Source organism: Schistocerca gregaria, chromosome 3, assembly GCF_023897955.1.
Source record: "Schistocerca gregaria isolate iqSchGreg1 chromosome 3, iqSchGreg1.2, whole genome shotgun sequence".
In the NCBI taxonomy this organism is placed as follows: Eukaryota; Metazoa; Arthropoda; class Insecta; order Orthoptera; family Acrididae; genus Schistocerca; species Schistocerca gregaria.
The window spans coordinates 199,419,475-199,441,758 of record NC_064922.1 but is presented as its reverse complement, the minus strand read 5'-3'; positions in this window follow the sequence as shown (position 1 = coordinate 199,441,758).

The following is a 22,284-nucleotide window of genomic DNA, read 5'->3' as shown; positions in this document are numbered from 1 at the left end:
AATTTATTGTACAAATTTATCTTTGGTAGAAAATGCCTTTTGAGTTTTACATTTATTTTTTGTTCATGGATATAATTTTATATCTTCTTCCATAGTCTCGGACAAAATTGCTTTTGCAGTAATTATCAAGCTTGATGTTGAAACGCCAAACTAATTGGTAAATGCACGTACGTACCAGCTCCTTTACTGGCTGTAACGGGCCCTTCAGTACTGACCAACTGCAATGTCATCGTCTGCCGCTGGCATCATGCGTGCCATGTACCCAGCAATACGCCGCCCACTTATGCTTCCGACACAACAGCCGCAACCAGCGGGTAGTCTGCTCCAGTGGTACAGGCGCTTGTTCACCCGAAAGTATGTGCCGGGCATTGCTAGAACACCGCGTGGTTTGGAAACGTTACTGCTGGCAGACAATAGCACACGTGTTGGCACAATGACCTCTCAGCACGCGGCAGCGACATCAGCGCTGCAACTTCAGGGCTTATATGACATTCAAAGTCATGTGTTCGCCATGTGACATGTGAAATCCTTCCCTGTGGACACCAACTCGATCGCAGTCAAGCTTTCAAATACGAGGACTATTTGGAAAGTAAGGTCCGGTAGGTCACAAATACAACAGTGAAAATGTGAAGGACCTTTACACACATCCGTTGGGCAGTGTCTCTAATACGCCTACCGATCTTATCGCTCTTTTCACTTTAGAGCACACAGTGAGAACGTACAGATTCCTAGAATGTTAGTGACTGCCGCCAAACGTGAGAGCCTGCTGCAAGGTTTAGCCTGATTTCAGGCAACCCCATATGACATACTTGTCATGCATTTCCTTCTTTGTGACTTTCTCGGCCACACACTGCAGAGACAATGAGGACGTCCCGGCAGCGTTTCTGATGGTGAGTGTTTTATCACCGATCATACAGCTTGGATATGGCTCAACTGGAGGTTCAACTTTGCTCACATGAGTCATTGGGCCACATTTTGCACAGACAAAAAACCGCAGGCCAGCGTAGAGAATAATGTAAAATATTGATGATGATGTTTGGTTTGTGGGGCGCTCAACTGCGCGGGTATCAGCGCCCGTACAAATCCCCAACCTTTGCCCAGTCCAATATCGCCACTTTCATGAATGACGTTGAAATGATGAAGAGAACACAAACACACAGTCATCTCGAGGTTGGTGAAAATTCCTGACGCTGACGGGAATCGAACCGGGGACCCCGTGCTCGGGAAGCGAGAACGCGACCGCGATACCACGAGCTGACGACAAGCAACGTAAAGTCACCTATATCGCGGATATTGGAAAGTAAGTATAATGCTAGGACAGATGTTCAAGTCGGAGACGCAGCTATGTAGAAAAGTACTTCGAAGATGTAGCAAACTGTTGCAAATAAAACATTTGTGATTTTCGCTGTGGTTTTATGTCGCGACCGATCAGACCTTATTTTGTCGAATGCCTCTTGTATATCTCTCGACAACAGAAGACAGCGAGGGCCATCGCATTTCAGAGACCAGGTAAAAATTTTAAACTCCCGACAATCTATAGACCAGTAAGACTGGTGAGTACAATCAGCAAGCTATTGCAAATGTGAAACGCCAGTACATTAATAACCAGTGTGGCCGTAAGAACGTTGAACGCAAGCACGCACACGTGTACGCACAGTACTGTACACGTGTCGGATGCCAGTTTGTAGAATGGAGTTCCATGCCTGTTGCACTTGGTTGGTCAAGACAGGGATGGTGAATGCTGTTTGTGAATGACGCGTGCGTTAACCGATGGTGTATCATATATGCTCAATTGGAGACAGATCGAGCAGGCCAAGGCAAAATGTTGACGGTCAGTAGGGCGTATTGGCCTCCAACACAGATATGTGTGCGAGAGTTATCCTGTTGAAAAATACTCTTTGGAATGCTGTTCATGAGGGGGGCACAACAGGTAGAATAACCCAAATTTACCTACAAATTTTCAATCAGAGTGCATGGGATAACCACGGGAGTATTCCTGCTGTCGTACAAAACAGCAACGCAGACCATAACTTCAGGTACAGATTGTTGCCAAGACTTTGAAATGAACATGTCAACGAATTCTCGGAATCCAGATGCTGATGGCTGCAGTTATGCAAATATCGATATACGAGGTCTGTTCAAAAAATTGCCGAACTTTCCCCACAAATTTTTTCTACGCTTGCCTCTTCGTTATTGCGCATGGTCTTCTTCTAAATCTCGCTCCACTATTGATACACCGCTCCCAACGCCGCTTCTATTCCCAGAAGCACTCTTGGTACACATCTTGCTGGATCACGCGAAGCGCGGTCTGCGAATTTTCTTTTATCTCCTCTATCATCGCAAATCTTCGACCTTTCAAAAGGATTTTCAGCTTTGGAAATACAAAAAAAGGTCCACAAGGGCCACGTCTGGAGAGTACGGAGGATAAAGCAGCACAGTGATTACGTTTTTTTTCTTAATTTTGCAGCAGTCACGCACCAACAGGGATGAGTGTGCTGGTGCGTTATCGTGACGCAAGGACCATGAATTTTCTCGCATTTCAGGCCGTTCCCTTCTCACATTTTCTTGCAGGCGTCGCAACACGCCGATTGACAGTTTGTCCCTGTGTCACGAATTCATCATGAACGAATCCTTCAAAGTCAAAGAAAACTATCAGCATGTCTTTGACATTTGACCTGACCTGCAGAGCGTTCTTTGGTCTTGAAGAAACTTTCCTCGCATATAGATCAACTGAGAGGCTTAAACCTTGTTCTCAACATCATAACCGTAGATCCAAGTCTCATCACCAGTTATGACTCTCTTAGGGGGGGCTTCTTTCTCATTTGCTCAATCCAAAACCTCTTTACAGATTGTGAGGCGGAGGTCTTTCTTGGTCTTGACTGATGAATCGTGGAACGAACTTGGCAGCAGCACGATTACGGCAAGAAGTGAAGAAAGAATTGATTGTTGGTGTTAATAACGATCATCCTTCTTTACCTCCTCTGCAATACTACAGATGACGTCTCACTGACCACATTTGTTTTGTGCATGCAGTACATGTAAGGCGCCTAGTTGTTTCCATTGCACTGTGTGGGATACGAATGTTCTGTTACAGTTCACTAACCTGCTGTCTTCAAGCTGATGTTGCTAGCGCAGAAAACAGCACGCAGGTCGTAGGTTCCGTATCTTGAGGCTGAAACTGACTTTTGGCGAGGTTCTGTTCTGAAATAATGTATCACTTCTTTGTGACGGCACTCGCGTATTTTAATATAGTCACACGACAAGACTACATGATCTTAATACAACACCTGATACAGGAAAGTACATGATCAAACACAATGTTTACGAAAATGTATCTTTACACTATTTGTGGCACATGTCTGTGCCTCATGACTACCGGAGTGAATCTTTTAATACTGAATACTGGTAACCACACCCTGCCACAGACAACATGACTGTACATCTCGACTGCCTAATCCAGAGTGAAGAACAGGAACTTAAATAAAAATTGGAAACACGTCCTACGACAGACAACATGTCTGTTCTTCTCGACTGCCTAATCCAGAGTGACGAACAGCCCTAAACACTTCGCGCATCATACCAGAAAAGGCGTGACCCAAAGGCTTCCGCTTCCCACGCCCGTGTTCCCGGGTTCGATTCCCGGTGGGGACAGGGATTTTCTCTACCTCGTGATGACTGGGTGTTGTGTGCTGTCCTTAGGTTAGTTAGGTTTAAGTAGTTCTAAGTTCTAGCGCACTGTGACCATAGATGTTAAGTCCCATAGTGCTCAGAGCCATTTGAACCATTTGAACAAAACTCTTCCGAAGTGCTTCGTCTGCAACTTCGTCGGTTTTAGGTTTTTGATGTAATTTGTTTTTAATAATTCTATAATGACTGATTGATAGCTGTTGAGGGATATGTATATTAAAAAAGTGGTTCAAATGGCTCTGAGCACTATGGGACTTAACATCTGAGGTCATCAGTCTCCTAGAACTTAGAACTACTTAAACCTAACTAACTTAAGGACGTCACACACATCCATGCCCGAGACAGGATTCGAACCTGCGACGGTAGCGGTGACGCGGTTGCAGACTAAAGCGCCTAGAACAGCATAGCCACACCGGCCGGCATTTATATTAAAAAGTGAAGTCATTCCAAAGAGTAGTTTAATTAATAATAATAATTATACTTTGATGTTTTGGCGCCCTTGCTCCGAACACAGCAGCTAGTCACATAGCAGTAGCATTATGCAGGCGGTCTTTTTCACGGGAATGGTACCCAATCTAACATCTGTCACAAGTACCTCATACCACATTTCGTCATCTATATACTTCTTGCATTTCCACTACTCTGGGATCAGCTTCTTGGAGCCTATCATGATGGCTAAAAAAATGGCTCTGAGCACTATGCGACTTAACTTCTGTGGTAATCAGTCGCCTAGAACTTAGAACTAATTAAACCAAAGTAACCTAGGGACATCACACACATCCATGCCCGAAGCAGGATTCGAACCTGCGACCGTAGCGGTTGCTCGGCTCCAGGCTTAGCGCCTAGAGCCGCACGGCCACTCCAGCCGGCCATGATAGTCGACTAAGCCAGAAATATTACACGATTCACACCAAGATGCTGTGTCAGGATTACACGACATGATTCAGCTGTACTGTTACATACTTCTGCAGCCTCTCGGAGAGTCAGTCTTCGATTGGCACACAATTTCGTTGACGTTCCTAACATGAGCGTCGGCGTTAGACATCGAAAGGTGTCCTAAACGAGGGTCATCTTTCGTTGAAGGGCGTTCTGAACAAGAGTCATCTTTAACTTCCGTCCGCCCATTTTTAAACAGTGTGAACCATGCGTAACACCGAGTACGGCTTAAGCACTCATCACTGTAGGCTTCCTGCAGCATTTGGGGTGTGTCTGTAAAAGTTTTCTTGAGTTTCACCCAAAATTTAATTCAGATGCGTTGCTCCTCTAAATCTTACCATCTCGAAATTCGGAAACTGTGTGACACAACGTTCTGCTCCATACATCACTGAACAGACATATAACAATGAAACTTAGAGTAGTTATATACACTCCTGGAAATTGAAATAAGAACACCGTGAGTTCATTGTCCCAGGAAGGGGAAACTTTATTGACACATTCCTGGGGTCACATACATCACATGATCACACTGACAGAACCACAGGCACGTAGACACAGGCAACAGAGCATGCACAATGTCGGCACTAGTACAGTGTATATCCACCTTTCGCAGCAATGCAGGCTGCTATTCTCCCATGGAGACGATCGTAGAGATGCTGGATGAAGTCCTGTGGAACGACTTGCCATGCCATTTCCACCTGGCGCCTCAGTTGGACCAGCGTTCATGCTGGACGTGCAGACCGCGTGAGACGACGCTTCATCCAGTCCCAAACATGCTCAATGGGGGACAGATCCGGAGATCTTGCTGGCCAGGGTAGTTGACTTACACCTTCTAGAGCACGTTGGGTGGCACGGGATACATGCGGACGTGCATTGTCCTGTTGGAACAGCAAGTTCCCTTGCCGGTCTAGGAATGGTAGAACGATGGGTTCGATGACGGTTTGGATGTACCGTGCACTATTCAGTGTCCCCTCGACGATCAACAGAGGTGTACGGCCAGTGTAGGAGATCGCTCCCCACACCATGATGCCGGGTGTTGGCCCTGTGTGCCTCGGTCGTATGCAGTCCTGATTGTGGCTCTCACCTGCACGGCGCCAAACACGCATACGACCATCATTGGCACCAAGGCAGAAGCGACTCTCATCGCTGAAGACGACACGTCTCCATTCGTCCCTCCATTCACGCCTGTCGCGACACCACTGGAGGCGGGCTGCACGATGTTGGGGCGTGAGCGGAAGACGGCCTAACGGTGTGCGGGACCTTAGCCCAGCTTCATGGAGACGGTTGCGAATGGTCCTCGCCGATACCCCAGGAGCAACAGTGTCCCTAATTTGCTGGGAAGTGGCGGTGCGGTCCCCTACGGTCTTGGCATGCATCCGTGCGTCGCTGCGGTCCGGTCCCAGGTCGACGGGCACGTGCACCTTCCGCCGACCACTGGCGACAACATCGATGTACTGTGGAGACCTCACGCCCCACGTGTTGAGCAATTCGGCGGTACGTCCACCCGGCCTCCCGCATGCCCACTATACGCCCTCGCTCAAAGTCCGTCAACTGCACATACGGTTCACGTCCACGCTGTCACGGCATGCTACCAGTGTTAAAGACTGCGATGGAGCTCCGTATGCCACGGCAAACTGGCTGACACTGACGGCGGCGGTGCACAAATGCTGCGCAGCTAGCGCCATTGGACGGCCAACACCGCGGTTCCTGATGTGTCCGCTGTGCCGTGCGTGTGATCATTGCTTGTACAGCCCTCTCGCTATGTCCGGAGCAAGTATGGTGGGTCTGACACACCGGTGTCAATGTGTTCTGTTTTCCATTTCCAGGAGTGTATTAAACAGGGATGCCAACCGCAATGCACTCCAAGACACAATTGGCACAAATGGTCCGGGATGTTTTTAACTGATCTCGTATCTGATGGTGTGTACTTGTGTGGCATAGGGGCCTGAAGATGACATTAATGAGAGACCAAAACTGATCATCCAGATATGGCTGTTTGGCGATTTTTCTGTCGTGAATACTCGACCAACCGCTGTTCCATATGCACGACGGATCAACATAGATGTATGTCCAGTGTGGCCAGCACGCGGGCGTGTTGCTTGCACGCTGTCAACTGGTCTCCTTCCAACAACACACGGCTATAACTGGCACCGAGGTAGAACCGACTTTCGCGAGAAAACACAACAGGTCTCCTACCTGACTTCCAGTAAGCTCTGCACTGACACTACAGAAGTCCCGAATGGCGCTAGTTTAGGGTCGGTGGAATGCACGCTACACGGCAGCTCTCTCGGAGCTCTCCTTCAAGTAACCGATTTGTAACAGTTCGTTGTGTCACTGCGGATGCAGTACGATGTGTCAGAGCCGTTCGCCGAACGCGATGGCCTTCCTTCTCGGTAGTGCCACGTGGCCGTCCAGAGCCCAGTCTACTTGCAACCGTACAATCTCGTGATCACTGCTGCCAACATGTACAGTGGCTAAATTCATCATTCTTCAGTATCATAGAAGTAGCATCTAGCTCCTCGTAGTTCTTCAAACTCAGTGAGGTACTGCTAATGGAATCTTTTTTGCTTTGAAGGTATTCTTGACAAACATCAACTCATCACGTCCAATCTGAAAGGCAACTATCGCTCACGATTTGCTCGCGTAGTGCCACTGCTAATGCCACTCTTACGCGACTCTCGAGAAATTGCAATACACCTCATCATTCAGAAGTAGAAACATGGCTACCAACTTTCCTTTACGACGCACAACTCCTTCTACGTCTACATCTACATACATACTCCGCAATTCACCATACGGTGCGTGGCGGAGGCTACCTCGTACCACAACTAGCACCTTCTCTCCCTGTTCCACTCCCAAACAGAACAAGGCAAAAATCACTGCCTACATGCCTCTGTACGAGCCCTAATCTCTCTTATCTCTGTGGTCTTTCCACGAAATATAAGTTGACGGCAGTAAAATTGTACTGCAGTCAGCCTCAAATGCTGGTTCTCTAAATTTCCTCAGTACCGATTCACGAAAAGAACGCCTCCTTTCCTCCAGAGACTCCCACCCGAGTTCCTGAATCATTTCCGTAACACTCGCGTGATGATCAAACCAACCATTACCAAATCTAGCAGCCCGCCTCTGAATTGCTTCTATGTCCTCCGTCAATCCTACCTGATAGGGACCCCAAACGCTCTCGAGCAGTACTCAAGAATAGGTCGTGTTAGTGTTTTACAACCGGTCTCCTTTACAGATGAACCACATCTTCCCAAAATTCTACCAATGAAGCGAAGACGACTAACCGCCTTCCCCACAACTGCCACTATATGCTTGTCCCACTTCATATCGCTCTGCAATGTTACGCCCAAATATTTAATGGACGTGACTGTGTCAAGCGCTACACTACTAATGGAGTGTTCAAACATTATGGGATTCTGTTTCCAATTCATCTGCATTAATTTACACATATCTATATTTAGAGTTAGCTGCCATTCTTTACACCAATCACAAATCATGTCCAAGTCATCTTGTATCCTCCTACAGTAACTCAACGACGACACCTTCCCGTACACCCCAGTATCATCAGCAAACAGACGCACACCCTTCTTGGTGCTGCGATTTTTTTTACGTCAGTATACATGAACTGTCGTTTCTCCATTGTTCCATCTATAAGTGGAACGGTAAAGGGAGTGACTAACGGTAGTGCAAGGTAAGTTCCACCATGGACCGTGTTGTGGCTTGCGGAGTAAGCGTGCACAGTTAGACGCGGAATTCAATAGGGGTCCTCTGCGTAGTACTATGTGCTCCAATGAATGATTTGTACAATGAACCAGATTGTTACTTTTTGTTACTATTCTTACGTTTTCTTTCCGTAGTTTCAAATCTGTGGTCACATTTTGTGCGTTTATCCCCAAGAATACAATTCCATACTTAAGGACTGGGTGTACTTATGAATACTGTGTAACTATAAAGACTTTTTCTGTTCCGCATTGATGAGAAGCGTCACCATTTTACGCCTTAGAGTCATTCCTGTTTGTATCTCTCATTGCTGTGATACTAAACGGTTTATGAAGTGTACTGAAAAAAAAATCGACAGCATCTGCACAAAATTCAAGTGTTGCGTAATCTGTCAGCTAATGTTTATACGGAAAGAAGGAAATGTGCAAATGAGACTAACAGTTTTAGTTCTGACGAGAGCAAGAGGGACGACAGCAATTTTTGTCTTTCGGGCATTGTAAAGAAAGCACATCTTTCGATAGTCACATGGGAATCACCTAGAACACGGTGTGGCATCATCTCCTACCAGAAAGAGATTGTGCTGCATGGTATATCACACTTTGCGTAGATCTGACGTTTTCCTTTTAACATGAAAATTACAGTGTTGGTGCTGTGAAACACAATATTCAATTACAACTTCGGATAAATCTTAGGAATACCAAAATTTTTGTTATTAATCAGAACAGATTTTCTGACAACTAAGGAAAATGGGCTGATCTAACATGTAAACAGATTATCAGATCACTAATAATATTAATCTTCAAAAATATTTATCATTTCATGACGATGAAATTTTAAATCCTCTTCTTTTTCCCACTGCAATGGCTGTGTACTGTCAAAGATCATAAATATCATTCCCCAGAATACAATTCCATAGTTAAGGACTTGGTGTACTTACGAATACTGTGTAACTGTAAAGACTTTTTCTGTTACACATTGATGACAGCCGTCAGCATTTTACACCTTACAGTTATTCCTGTTTTCATCCCTCAGATTTTATTACAAAACTAATTTAGATACGGGGTATTTTTGAACATTTAGCACGAGTGGTTTTATATTTTTGCAACGTAAGTACAGGTAAATTTAACCCAGCGGCTTCCTGATCCTGACCTGTGGTGGTGCTGTGGTTACGCGAGGTATGCCAGCTATGAGCGAAATTAATAGCTGTTGTCGAACTCCGCGCACTGGAATGTGAGTAATCCTTGACTTAATCAGTACTGACCGCTAATTCGCTGCGCACTTTATAATAACAGTTGTCTTGTTTTGAGTTTCAAGTGGAATTACCACGAACGAAGTGTCAGCATTTAAGACGATGGGTCCAAACTAAACGAAGCGAATATCCCGGGATATGTGTATTATGGCCTACAGTTAGAATAACCGATTGTTTCGTCAGATGGCAAAGTATCCCGATTTTCTTATGGCTACTGAGTACTGTCTTCCAACGCCTGCTTACTACTCTCGGGCTGTGTACGCACTCTGGGATCGGTCTTTAACACCAAATGGAGCTAAATGACGAATAGGTATACATCTACAGTCCATGCAACTTATACGAATGTCTCCATTGAGCAGATCAATATATTCATCTGGCTAACAGCAGATACTGCAGTTAATGAAGCTACGGACTCACCACGGAGGTTGATCGAAATGATTATTAACAAAAAGACGAAACCACCAGAAACACATTATCGTGCCTAATGCGGTGTGGAAAAACCGTTGGCATTCAAAACAGCTCCCATTCGTCTCGTAATGGATAAACAGAGTTCTTGTGTGGTTTTAAAGGGAAAATGATAGAAATTTTCGTGCAAAATAGTGGCAAGTTCGGATAATGACGATGGAGGTAGATAGCTCCCTTCTTTCCAAAGTAGACCACAAAGGCTCCACAATATTAATATCTGGTGACTGTGGTGGCGAGCAGAGACGCGAAATTTTATCCGCTTGACCGCAAAACACAAAACCAGTCCTGAATGATGCGAGCTGAAAGAACAGGTAAACGAAGCGAGCTGTGTGAATAGAGGCCTTGCCTTTGAACAGGGCATCATCACTGGGAAATGAACATTGTACCACTGGATGAACCAGATCTGCCAAAATGGTCACATAGTCCTGGGCAGTAATGCGACTCTTCGGAGTAACCATGGGGTCCACGCGATCCTGAAGGCACTGGTGAAGATGCGTCGTAGTCAGGGGAAACGTTTTCTCATCTGGTCCAATTCCATTGGATCCCTACAGTAGCTATAGAACCTGCACCCAACCGCCTGCCGGCCGGGTAATTAACTTCACCAACCGCAGCTTATTGTCCATACTTACAGCTATTAGTCATCCCACAACTGCATGAACCTCCTGTGTAGTGCAGAAACGACAGCCTGCAAGGGAATAGGACACTGTGCCACATCCCGTCCTCTGCTGCCGTCCTTGAGACCCCGATCGGCCTGTTCGTTTCCCCATATTCCCACATTCCCTGGCATCCAGCAGAATGAGATCTGCTTTCCCTGCCGTTGGAGCAAGCATAGTTGATTATATACCATACTGGCCAACTTCTCAGTTGTGTTCCCGTGCGGTTTGCCACGATGTGGGCGACCTTGAACTAGAAGGTCCAGACTACATAGTAGTCCACTGCATCAGTGTGAGAGAAAAACACCAGAAAGAACATTATCGAGAGTACGTGCTAGCACTTTCATCAGTTTAACACAACATCCAGCACAGTCCACTGCATCACTAAGGGAGAACTGAAAAAAAATGAAAAAAGAAGTCGCAAAGCATAGGCTCGTCACAACACTGTATACTTCATCTGATATGGTTGTGTCTTCAGAAGATAGCACGTAAAATAGGTGGCACATATTTATTTGTTTATTACCTAAACTGATCCGATGATATGACAAATAGTAATACAATGATCTGAGGGTCTATAGTGACAGTGTGACTATGAACCAATAAAGTTAATACTGACAGTACTTGTATTAATACTGCTGCTGCTGCCAGTGATGATCGTAATAATAGTAATACAATAATAATGATAGTGGCAGATATAAAAGGAACTGATAGTTGTACAAAATAAAATTTTCTGATACAGTGAGTTGTGGGGATAGGAAATTTAAGCAGACTGAGTAAAGCAGCTAGATGTTACTTCTGTACCTGAATAATTTTGATAATTCGTATTTCATTTACTTAGTATAACATGGCATTTTAAGTGGGTTTATCGAATTAATTAGTTATCATTTACAGGTTGATATTGAGTAGCCTCATATCTGTAAAGGTGCACGCTTTCAGTGTAACTTCGCGCTGGCTCTAGCAGAATGGCGAACGTGGACCTTTATAGTCTCCGAAAGCAACGCGGAACAAGGGCTGCAGGCACGTCAGCCTATGGCTGTGAAGAGGGGACGCCGTCCGTTTGCTTCCGTCGCTCCACCACTCGTCGAGAAGCAGCAGGTGGGAACGGACTTCTAGCGGCAGCCCTGCGGTTGCTTCAAAGGCGGGGGTGAGAGCATCCTGAAAGCAAAAGATCGTAGAGGTAGCATGTTACAAATGCCACCACCAGTCTATTTTAGCACGGATGAATGTACGAGGAATGCCTGACGCAGATGCAAGCTAACAGTCGCAAAAGTTCTTATGTCAGACGTCTAAGCGTATTGCTGCCAAAAGAGATAGAAACGTGTCTGATTCGCTGAACTTACGGCAAGTTGTAAAACAGAGAATAAGAAAGAAAGAGAGAGAGAGGGAGAGATGCGCGTATGATAAATCCTTTCCTTTGAAAATTTCTCTCGTTCATACCTCCTCTGTCTTACAAGACATGACGTGTGACTGAGCTGATTTGTACTAAGACTGCAGTGCACGCAAGGTGCTTATTTGCTTCTACTGCCCTGGGAGGAATGCATAAGTGCATAACCTCTGGTTAACGTTCACCATCTTGCAGTTTTCTGTAGTTGTTGTCCCCTGCGCAGAAAGCAGCACATAGGTCGTGAAGCCGTTATCTTGAGGTTGTAATAAACTCTTAGCGAGGAACTGACATTGTATGAATAATAAAATTTAGTTACTTTGTTCATGCGGGATGCCAGTCGCTTTGTATTAGCAGAATACGAGAAACTGCACAATTATGTTCTGCTTTATGAATCACAACTAATTTCCATACTTCACGCGTTCATAAAAAGTGAACAAAGCAATGGACTGCGCATTTGCGTAATTACCATCACATTGTTCTCAATTACACATCCAAATAACGACAAATAACCGTAAATTGCTAACAATTCTTTAACCGATATTGACAAAGGCAGACAACATGTCTGTCTTCCGAGACTGCCGAACTAGCTATGATTTACATACCAGACATTGCCATTTAAGTCTTAACTGATACCGATCGTGGTGGACAAGATGTCTGTCCTCCGAGACTGTCGAACCAACTCACATCTTGCAGACGAACCAGTTCGCCCGTCATCCAAGTTAAGCGCGATCAGAAGATCTCCGCAGCGATTTTCATTTCGCAACTGTTTACGAAGCTGCTGTTAACTAATACTTTTGAAATGATGAAATGATAGCCTGCTCTTGAGAGATGCTGTTACATGAAATTTAAGTAAATACCCTGTTTGGTTTTTGTACTATTAAGAACATAAGATTATCATTTTGGCGTGCAACTTCAGAAAGTAATCGGCTCATTAAACAGAATTATCGAGAATTCCTTCTACCTTTAACCCTAAATGGAACAAATATCAACTTCTCTCTTTCAGCAGAGAGTCTCGGAGTAATAACAGCTGAAAACCTGAATTGGACTCGGCACGCAACTGCAGTGTACAATAAGGCATCAGCATTTCAACATGCCATACAAAAATATAGAAAAACTCTCCATCCTTGATCTAAAGAAGAAACTTCACCAAATATACTTCCAGTTATTGATTACAGCGATGTTATCCTGCAAGGCACTCCTCAGAAAAGCTGATGGAGCGAGGAAATGTATCTGTGCCGTTACCTATCCTGGCTGCGTGCAGACAGGCGCAGAGTTTTCCATACCCTCTATCTTATCAACTGTCCTGTAAACATACACTGTCCCTCGACGCCAACTTCATAACTCAGCGACTTTCTCGTAGCAGGAATCCGCGGGGAAGTGCAAGGTTCGCAGGATAGCTTCTGTGTAGTTTTGGAGGTAGGAGACGGGGTACTGGCAGAAGTAAAACTGTGAAGACAGGGCCTGAGTCATGCTTGAGTAACTTGGATTATCCGTTACAGTGCAGGGGCAGGAAGCGCTCTGAAAGTGGCAAAATCATGCGCCATGAAGATCGGCCGCGGCCTTCCCGCAGACAGCGTAGTCCCGTTTCAACTGGTGGACACCTTTCGTTGTCTCGGATTAGTGTACACGCGAGACATTCGCCGCACCTCGGCGATCAATTATCGGGCGCTGCTGCAACGCATCCGGGCCAACATACAAAATCACATACTAAGCCCGCTGAATATGTGCCAGAGAGTCACCTTCGTCAATACCCATCTGGCATCGCGGATACACCATATAGCGCAGATTCTACCCATCACTGCGACAATGGCGGCCAGATTACAGGCGGCTTTGGGCTATTTTATTTGTTCTGGATACATCTTCGAAGTCCAGTATGAAGCTCTCACCTTACCGAAGCGGGATGGTGTCCTCGACCTGGTTAATGTGAGAGCCAGGACAACGGCACTTTACACCAATACTATGCTCCGGTTATGGAAAAGCCAAAATGCTAGTTTTACTGGAATGTTGACCACCGAGTTCGCACCTCTTTCGAGACGCCCACCGACGTCTTTGGTACACATCACACCTCCGATGTCACATATCGGCAGTTTCTTTTTGGAGTATAGCTACATATGCACCGAGCTCCCCAGTACCAGAAAGACGACCACCCGCGACATCTATTGCCTTCCCCGAAAGTCTCCAACCTGCAACCCCGTCGAAACACATCACCCCCAGGTTTCATGGCCTACAGTTTGGAAAACGATCCACCAACAATATCACACTACTGACACCACCTCTATGTGGTACCTTCTCGTCAACGGCAAGTATACTACAAGACAGAAACTGCATCGCATCGCACTGGTGGACTCACCCCTGTGCCTCAAGTGCAATGTCGAAGTTACAGATTTACATCGTTTTGAGTGTGGGCCAGCAGCAGCTGTCTGGACCCTCGTACAGAAGATTGTAGCTTTCTACCTGCGAGTACCACCACATCACGTAACTCCTACCATGATGATATATCCCGACACGACCTACTTTCCATCGGCTAAGTGGCACGCCATCACATGGATCAGTGGCGTGGCTGTCAACTACCTCTTCCGGGACATCATCGATCCGGCGGACTTTTGGACACGCCTCCAAGTACATCACCACACCCTTCGCCGACATCGACACTATCTGCCCACTTTCGTGAACTATTGACGGAGTATTTTCACCAACCCGCCTCGAAGCTGGAATCTCCACGAACCGTGCCAGCCAAGACTGGGCGATGCCACGTTCCCCTTTAATGGACAATGATAAAATGCATTTTGTTCTGTTGGCGCTCCAAAGTGGAGCATGGCGCGGAAAGTATTCCTGTTTTATTTCATTTCTCTTTTCTCCTCCTCTTCTAATTGTTTTCCCCTACACATGTTCATCCTTTTCACGCATAGCTCTCTATCTGCAGCCTATTTGTTTTCTTTCTCCTGCGCTCTCCCAAAAAAAAAAAAAAAAAAAAATTGGTTTGCTGCTGATGGTGAGACTGTATACACATATATGTTCACAAAAAATAAAACAAAACAAAATAAAATAAAATAAAGAAGGAGTTTGTGGAAATATAGCTACCTTTTATGTTTTACATTTTTTTATTTGTTTACTCCTTACCTGAAAAAAAAACAAAGAAAGTTAGTAGATCACTTACCCGCGAAAGGCAAAGGTCAATTTAAAAGAAAAATAGGAAAAAATAAAAAAAAACAAATAGTAGGTCAGACGGTAGCGCACTTTCCCACGAATGGCAAAGGTTCCGAGTTCGAGTCTCATATAAGGAAGTTTCATATAAGCGCACACTCCACTGCAGAGTGAAGAGCTCACTGTGAATCTCCAGTCTAGTCCAGCGCCATTTACCGAGTGTACTGCGTACCCAAAGAGCTGGCCGTCACCCGGGGAGCTGCCACTCGTGACAGCCTTAAGGTACTACGTCCAGTCCTCTGACCACTCCTCCACCGACCGTGGCACAATGCTGCGTTACTTGGACTAATTGCAGTTACACCCCTGACATAGACTCCATGGTTTAAAAAATCCGTTCTACCCAGTCCTGAATGAGGATATTGTTTTGTCAATACACTAATTTGTCACGCTAAATGTAGATTCATCCCGTTTATACGAGTCATTTTCGAAGACAGAAGAAAACTGAGCATACACTCGTTTTCACATTACTAAAGTATCTTTACTTGTTGTGAAGACCTTCTACACCGCCATGGCACAAGGTATATTTCCTATAAGTATTTTCTCATCACGTAAAAAAATCCTTTCTTGCCATCTTAATATCTGCTACATACTGTACCACAGAACTAGAATGTTAAACTCATTTTTGGCTCATTATGGAGGGCTAAGCGAATCTCCATCTCTGTCACAGTATGCCTCCTCACTTTCCAACTCTGTTAAAGTAAACAAGTGCCTCGTCCTATACGAAGTGTCTCGAGGTAACAGCACAGAGAAGTTGTAAAAGTTGGGTTTACACTATGTATCACGTTATAAATTCGGTAACAGACCTGATTTTGTTACAATGATCGTCTCTCCCTGTGAGGTACGAGATCGACATTTCGTTAAAAGGTCTCGCCGCTGCGAAAAAGCATCTGGTTGTTGCTCCATCTCTTGAAACATATCCACAGTACTCTCACCCTCACTTACACCCACCGTACGGTACGTCATTCGCATCAAACTGGTAGGCTAATTAATTAAATTCATCGTGAAAGTCATTTTGAATGGTGAGTTAGTTTTTTCCTGCAGTCGGATTACACTCGCCAGGTAACAGCTTCAGACGCTTCTGTGACATCTCTGGAGGCTTCTCACAGGCTAGATAGTCACTTCCACCAGTACCAAAAAACGTAACTGAAGACATCCAACGCTAATTGCATTCTCTTGGTCGCCTTGTCATGCTGGTGGAAGTAGGTTAGTATTCTGGTGTACTGATCGCGAAGTAATTCTGCTGAGAGCTCATTTCTAAGGGATCAGTATAATATTTCACTCTCTTTTCCACCCTCGTGACGCCTCCGCTATCGGGTCACATGTGAAAAGCTGCCACCTGCGCCACCGCATTGCCAACCTCTGTCCACACATCAGGGCTGCACTACTTCCTGGCTGACAACCTACTACTCGCTTTGCTGGATAGCAACGCTGTCCTACCCTTCTCAGAAGAACTGGGAGCTTCAACTACGCTGGGGTGGATACCAGGATGTTGAACAATATGCTTCATCTCATCCCTTCTGCAAACCAAAACGCTCTGAGCTGTGTTTTCGAAATATCGCGGAAAGGCTGGTGCAGTGAGTAGCACCGACCACCATATCACAAACGTGCACTAGTCTGCACATCTACGTTTCCCTCAGCATACAGCCCTATAGAGAGCGTTCCATTACCTCCCGCCAAATTAGTGGGCAAAGGCTTTGAGAATTCTACAGTAAATAGTTCAAATGGCTCTGAGCACTATGGGACTTAACATCTATGGTCTTCAGTCCCCTAGAAGTAAGAACTACTTAAACCTAACTAACCTAAGGACGTCACACAACACCCAGTCATCACGAGGCAGAGGAAATCCCTGACCCCACCGGGGTTCAAATGGGTTCAAATGGGTTCAAATGGCTCTGAGCTCTATGGGACTTAACATCTGCGGTCATCAGTGCCCTAGAAGTTAGAACTACTTAAACCTAACTAACCTAAGGACATCACACACATCCATGCCCAAGACAGGATTCGAACCTGCGACCGTATCAGTCGTGCGGTTCCGGTCTGAGCGCTTAGAACCGCGATACCACCGCGGCCGGCCACCCCGCCGGGAATCGAACCCGGGAACCCGGGCGCGGGAAGCGAGAACGCTACCGCACGACCACGAGCTGCGGACGCTCTACTGTAAATCTCTGCAGGGAATGTGATGTTCTTTTCAAGAATGTGATGCTCTTTTCAAGGAACGCTATTGAGAACCGACATTTGAAACTGACTGCAGAAGGATTCTACTGACGCGAACACACATTTCGCGTACGGACCACGAAGATAAGATACGATAAATTGGCGCTCATATGGACATATAAATAGTCTTTTTCACCCTCGCACTATTTGCGAGTGAAATAGCAAAAGAAAGACTACTAGTGGTACATCGTACCCTCTGCCATACGCCGTACGATGGATTGCAAGGTAAGCTTTATAGATGTACATGTAAATTTAGTCACCCCATTAACATGTCACTCCATCCATTTATAGACACATGAAACTCACAGAAGAATATTGCGTCTTATTTATCGATAAAATCAAAAGACTGAACTTGTGCCGCTGATTGCCTCTCTGTAGAAACCTCCACATTAGCCCATAACTTTCTCACTGCAGTCACTTCAGGAGATGTACGTGAGAGATTTAATATGTTTGCCAGCAATACTTACAAAGAACGGTATAGAGCTCACTTCCCAACTTCGCTTTCGCCATAGTATCGCTTACCTGCTGTATTCTCACGATTCCAGTTTTCGATTCGTATAGACTTTCAATCCACGTGATTCAACGAGTAATCCCATCAAATTACTGTACACTGTTCCATCAGTTGGAAGATCATGTAGTCTTCTAGCCGTCAATGACTGGGTAGACACCTACCGCAACGAGAATAATAGCACACTGACTTACAGGAGGAAATTTACAACTATGCAGAGTATACATGGACTGCACAAACCAATTGAAAAGTATAACACCTACAATACATCGATATCGAATGACTATCTGTAGATATCGCCCTGTATATGACCTAATCAGTTTTATCTTATTCCTATGATTACCACGAAAGAAATAAGACAGTGTAATGGTGTCCAAATCGTCATTGACAGCACGCTGTATCTCTCCCCCCTCTCTCTATCTCTCTCTCTCTGTCCTCCTCGTTAGTTTTGTAAAAATTTCACTAAAGTTACCTGGTAGAAAGGTCAATGAGATTTTACCGCGTCTCTCTCTTCCGATATATCAGAAATAAATACCATTTTCGTGTTGACATTGACAATATGTCGTGGTCCCATTAAATACAGGTGTATTGGTCAACTGGAGTAATCGAGCAGTGATCAAATCGTTTCCACGGAGCTGTATAAAGTTTCGTCGCTTGTAATGGAGGAAGGCCGTATCTCACAGAGTATCAATCATAAGGAGAGGGTTCTTCTGTTGTTTCATAAGCTGTGTGACACATTATTTTTTGTGTAATGTATCAAAGCAGTGTATGACTACAGTTGTGTCCACAGATATGCATTTTATTTTTCTACATGAGTTTGAGCTCTGTGACAGGTGCTAAACCGAAATTAACACGTTTCGATCCTTTGGCTCTCACAGAAATCTGGAGATCAGGTGGTGCAGACTATGCTGTTCTCACAACACGCTGGATGGTCGAAATAAAAGGCAGAGGTGGTGTTTCTTGTTTACAAAAACATATGGTAACTGGAAGAGTGTGCAGCATTATGGAGCGTCTCCAAAAGCTGTTATATTTTATCTCATCTTCCACAGTGAAGGTATACCATATGTTTTGGTGTTCCATTTCGAAAAGGCCAAGAGCATTGATTCCACACATTGCAGCCATGTACATAATCACTGTTACGGTGGTGGCCACCCCCGGAAGCTGTTGCTCGCTCCAAGAATCTCTCCATCTCAAACAAATGATGTCACTCATTATGTAGTAATTAGTAGTGTACCACTGAATGCTGCGGTCGCAGGTTCGAATCCTGCCTCGGGCATGGATGTTTATGTGATGTCCTTAGGTTAGTTAGGTTTAAGTACTTCTAAGTTCTAGGGGACTGATGACTTCAGATGTTAAGTCCCATAGTGCTCAGAGCCATTTGAACCACCGCTCCACTACTTAGCGAGTATCATATGCTATATTGTGAATGTACATAGATGACTGTGCAATACATGCATTCGTGGTTAATTCTTGGACATATCCACCAAAGTATACTAGTCTGCGTATTTCTCTTGCTGTCACTCACTCCACCCGAAGTACAAGAATTTTCCTGCACTATGCAGATATGTAAGTACTTTCTAATTCTCCCTCAGTTTTACCGCATTTTGTCGTCTCTCCTCAATTTGTATGTATTTTTCTAAAATTTACGTTATTTTGTACCGATTTTAGGTCATTTTTCCAGTTTTTCGATATGTATATGCTCATATTGCTAACGTAACAAGATGTGGTTTGATTTTATACATGTAATATCCACCAACCTACTAAAAATTCTCTGAATTTCCTCTTCCTGATGATTTACACGCATGCATTTGTGATGAGAGGAGGATGAAAGTAATCGAACTAGATAGCTGAAAGTTAAGTACCCCTCGTTTTATAACTGAATGAGACTCTCCAAGTGCAGCATGTGAAGGATACAGTGGAAGCTAGAAGTGTGGAAACAGATCAACGTCTCGCACCAATACATCAGAGAACATGTCGGTAGATTCGTGTAGTGGCGCACTTGATGGAAACTCAAAGTCTGAAAACAGTCCTGCATGTTGAATTGATTCCCACTCCAACTTGTTGGGAGCTGCAACAGTGAGATGACATGTGTACGAAGCTAATTTCTTCTGCTGCTGCCTCGATTTTCCATAAGTATATTCTCCTATTACCAGCCATGCGTGGTCTACTATTTCTGTTTATAACATCCAGCTCTGATACCTGCCCCATGTCCCAACCAAGGTATCTACAATCCGTCAATAAAACACAAGTATATATGTAAATATATGTAATGTTGTGGGTGTTTACAACAGAATAATATTGGCCGTTCAACCCCAAAGTACATGTGTAAATATTTGGGGTTGAAGGGCCAAAGTTATATTGTTGTAAACACACACAACATAATTACAGTATTTAATGTGCAAGATTCCCACGCTGGAATTATATGGCCTCTCTCCCTCACTCCACCGGAGCAGAGGTAGAGTTTCCTCTTAGCAATCTGTCACTAGCCAAAGTGAGTTTAATATTTTAGTCGTGTGATGCACGACGTAGTAGATATTAAACTACTAAGAAAAATATTTTTTTTTATCTGATGAGAAAATACTTATAGGAAACATACCCTATGCCACAGTGTTCTAGAGGATTTTCACAGCAAGTAACGATACTTTAGCGATGTGAAAACGCATGTATGGTCCGATTTCTTGTGTCTCCGAATATAGCTCGTACAAACAGAAAGAATCTACATTTAGCGTGACAAATTCGAGGTGTATTGACAAAACAACATCCCTATTTTTGTTTTTAAACTGAAGGGTCTGTATCAAGGTTGGAACTACAGTTGGCACAAGTCGCGCTGCGTTGTGCCATGGCCAGGAGCAGAAGTGGTCATGAGGACCAGGCAACTGAAAGTTGCAGCTTAAGGCTGTAGCAAGCAGCAGCTTCCTGGGTGACAGTCTTCCCAGGTACACAATACACTGTGTAGATGGCGCTGGATTAGACTGGAGGTGACTGGGCAGTTTTCTTTTTCGTCTTCAGCTGCGCTGTCCAAGTACGATAATCAGCATTACATTCACAAAAAAGTCTTAAGATAGTTTCCCATGTTTTTGTTGGCTCTGACTTGTGACTCGCAAATAGGTATGTGTGTGTTTCATTCCCAAAATGTATTGCTATTATATAGTGGCAGGCTCTTATAGCAACAATGGCCTCCCCATCTTCTGCCCCTTGGTGTGCTACCGTCTTCACCCCATCGCCCCCCCTCTCCTTGCCACCCCTATCCTATCAACCCCTATCTCTCTTTCCTCTCTCTCTCTCCTCCCTGACCTCCACTCTCTTGGCAGGCCCTTCAAATTTTAATTCAGAAATTTTGTCGTGTTATGGTGCTTTGTGTGTGTATAACATAAGTGCAAAGTGTTCAGTGTCGTTGTCTCACACTGTAAAAGCTGTTTTTAACTGTGCTATTCGTGGCACTAGTGTTTATGTCATACTACTTTTGTCGAGTACCATTTTAAATATGCGTGGATTTTATATCAACGTGCCTCATCAAACTACCCCTTTTTTGTATATTTTAATTCCAACTGTTTCCCCCATCTCGTGTGCAGATTTCATCTTTTATGCTCTATTTTACATATTTAATGCTCTACTATGGTATTTCATGCAATCTTTTGGATGAAACGCGGCGAATTGTGCCGCTGCATGCCCATCCCTGCCCCATAGTGCAGGAGAATGAAATGCCAACGTAGGAAAAAAAATGTAGTCACACTGAGATAGTGGCTCAATGATCTAATGCTATTAGCTGTCCTCATGTTCCTCCAGCAGGTATTCACTTGCATTGTAGATTGGTATGTGACAACTCTCTTTTACTGCAGTGAATGCTTAGTGTCCATCCTTCCCAATTAGGGCTATGGGCTAGGCAGGCTGGAGCAACGCTAGTGCTAGACTGATAGTGAAGATATCCTCTCTGCATCCCACAGTTACTGACGAAACTGGACCAAGCTACTGTCAATTCCATGATCAATGACAACTAACCCTCCCAGCTCAAATTGTTTAAACAAAAAATATTCAACACTGTGTACAAAATAAACACATCCACCCATAGTAGTGGCATTCCTAATTGTTTAAATAAATAAACAGGGCGAAATTGTTTAAATAAATACTATGTTGATCCTAAGAGTCTGGCAGATCTACAGAGACAGAGAGTTTCTGGCCACTTCGACTGATGGAAGAATGTTGGTGGTGGGGAAACGGGTGAGGGGCGATGGCGAGGGAAGTGTGGAGGGGAGAAATGGGA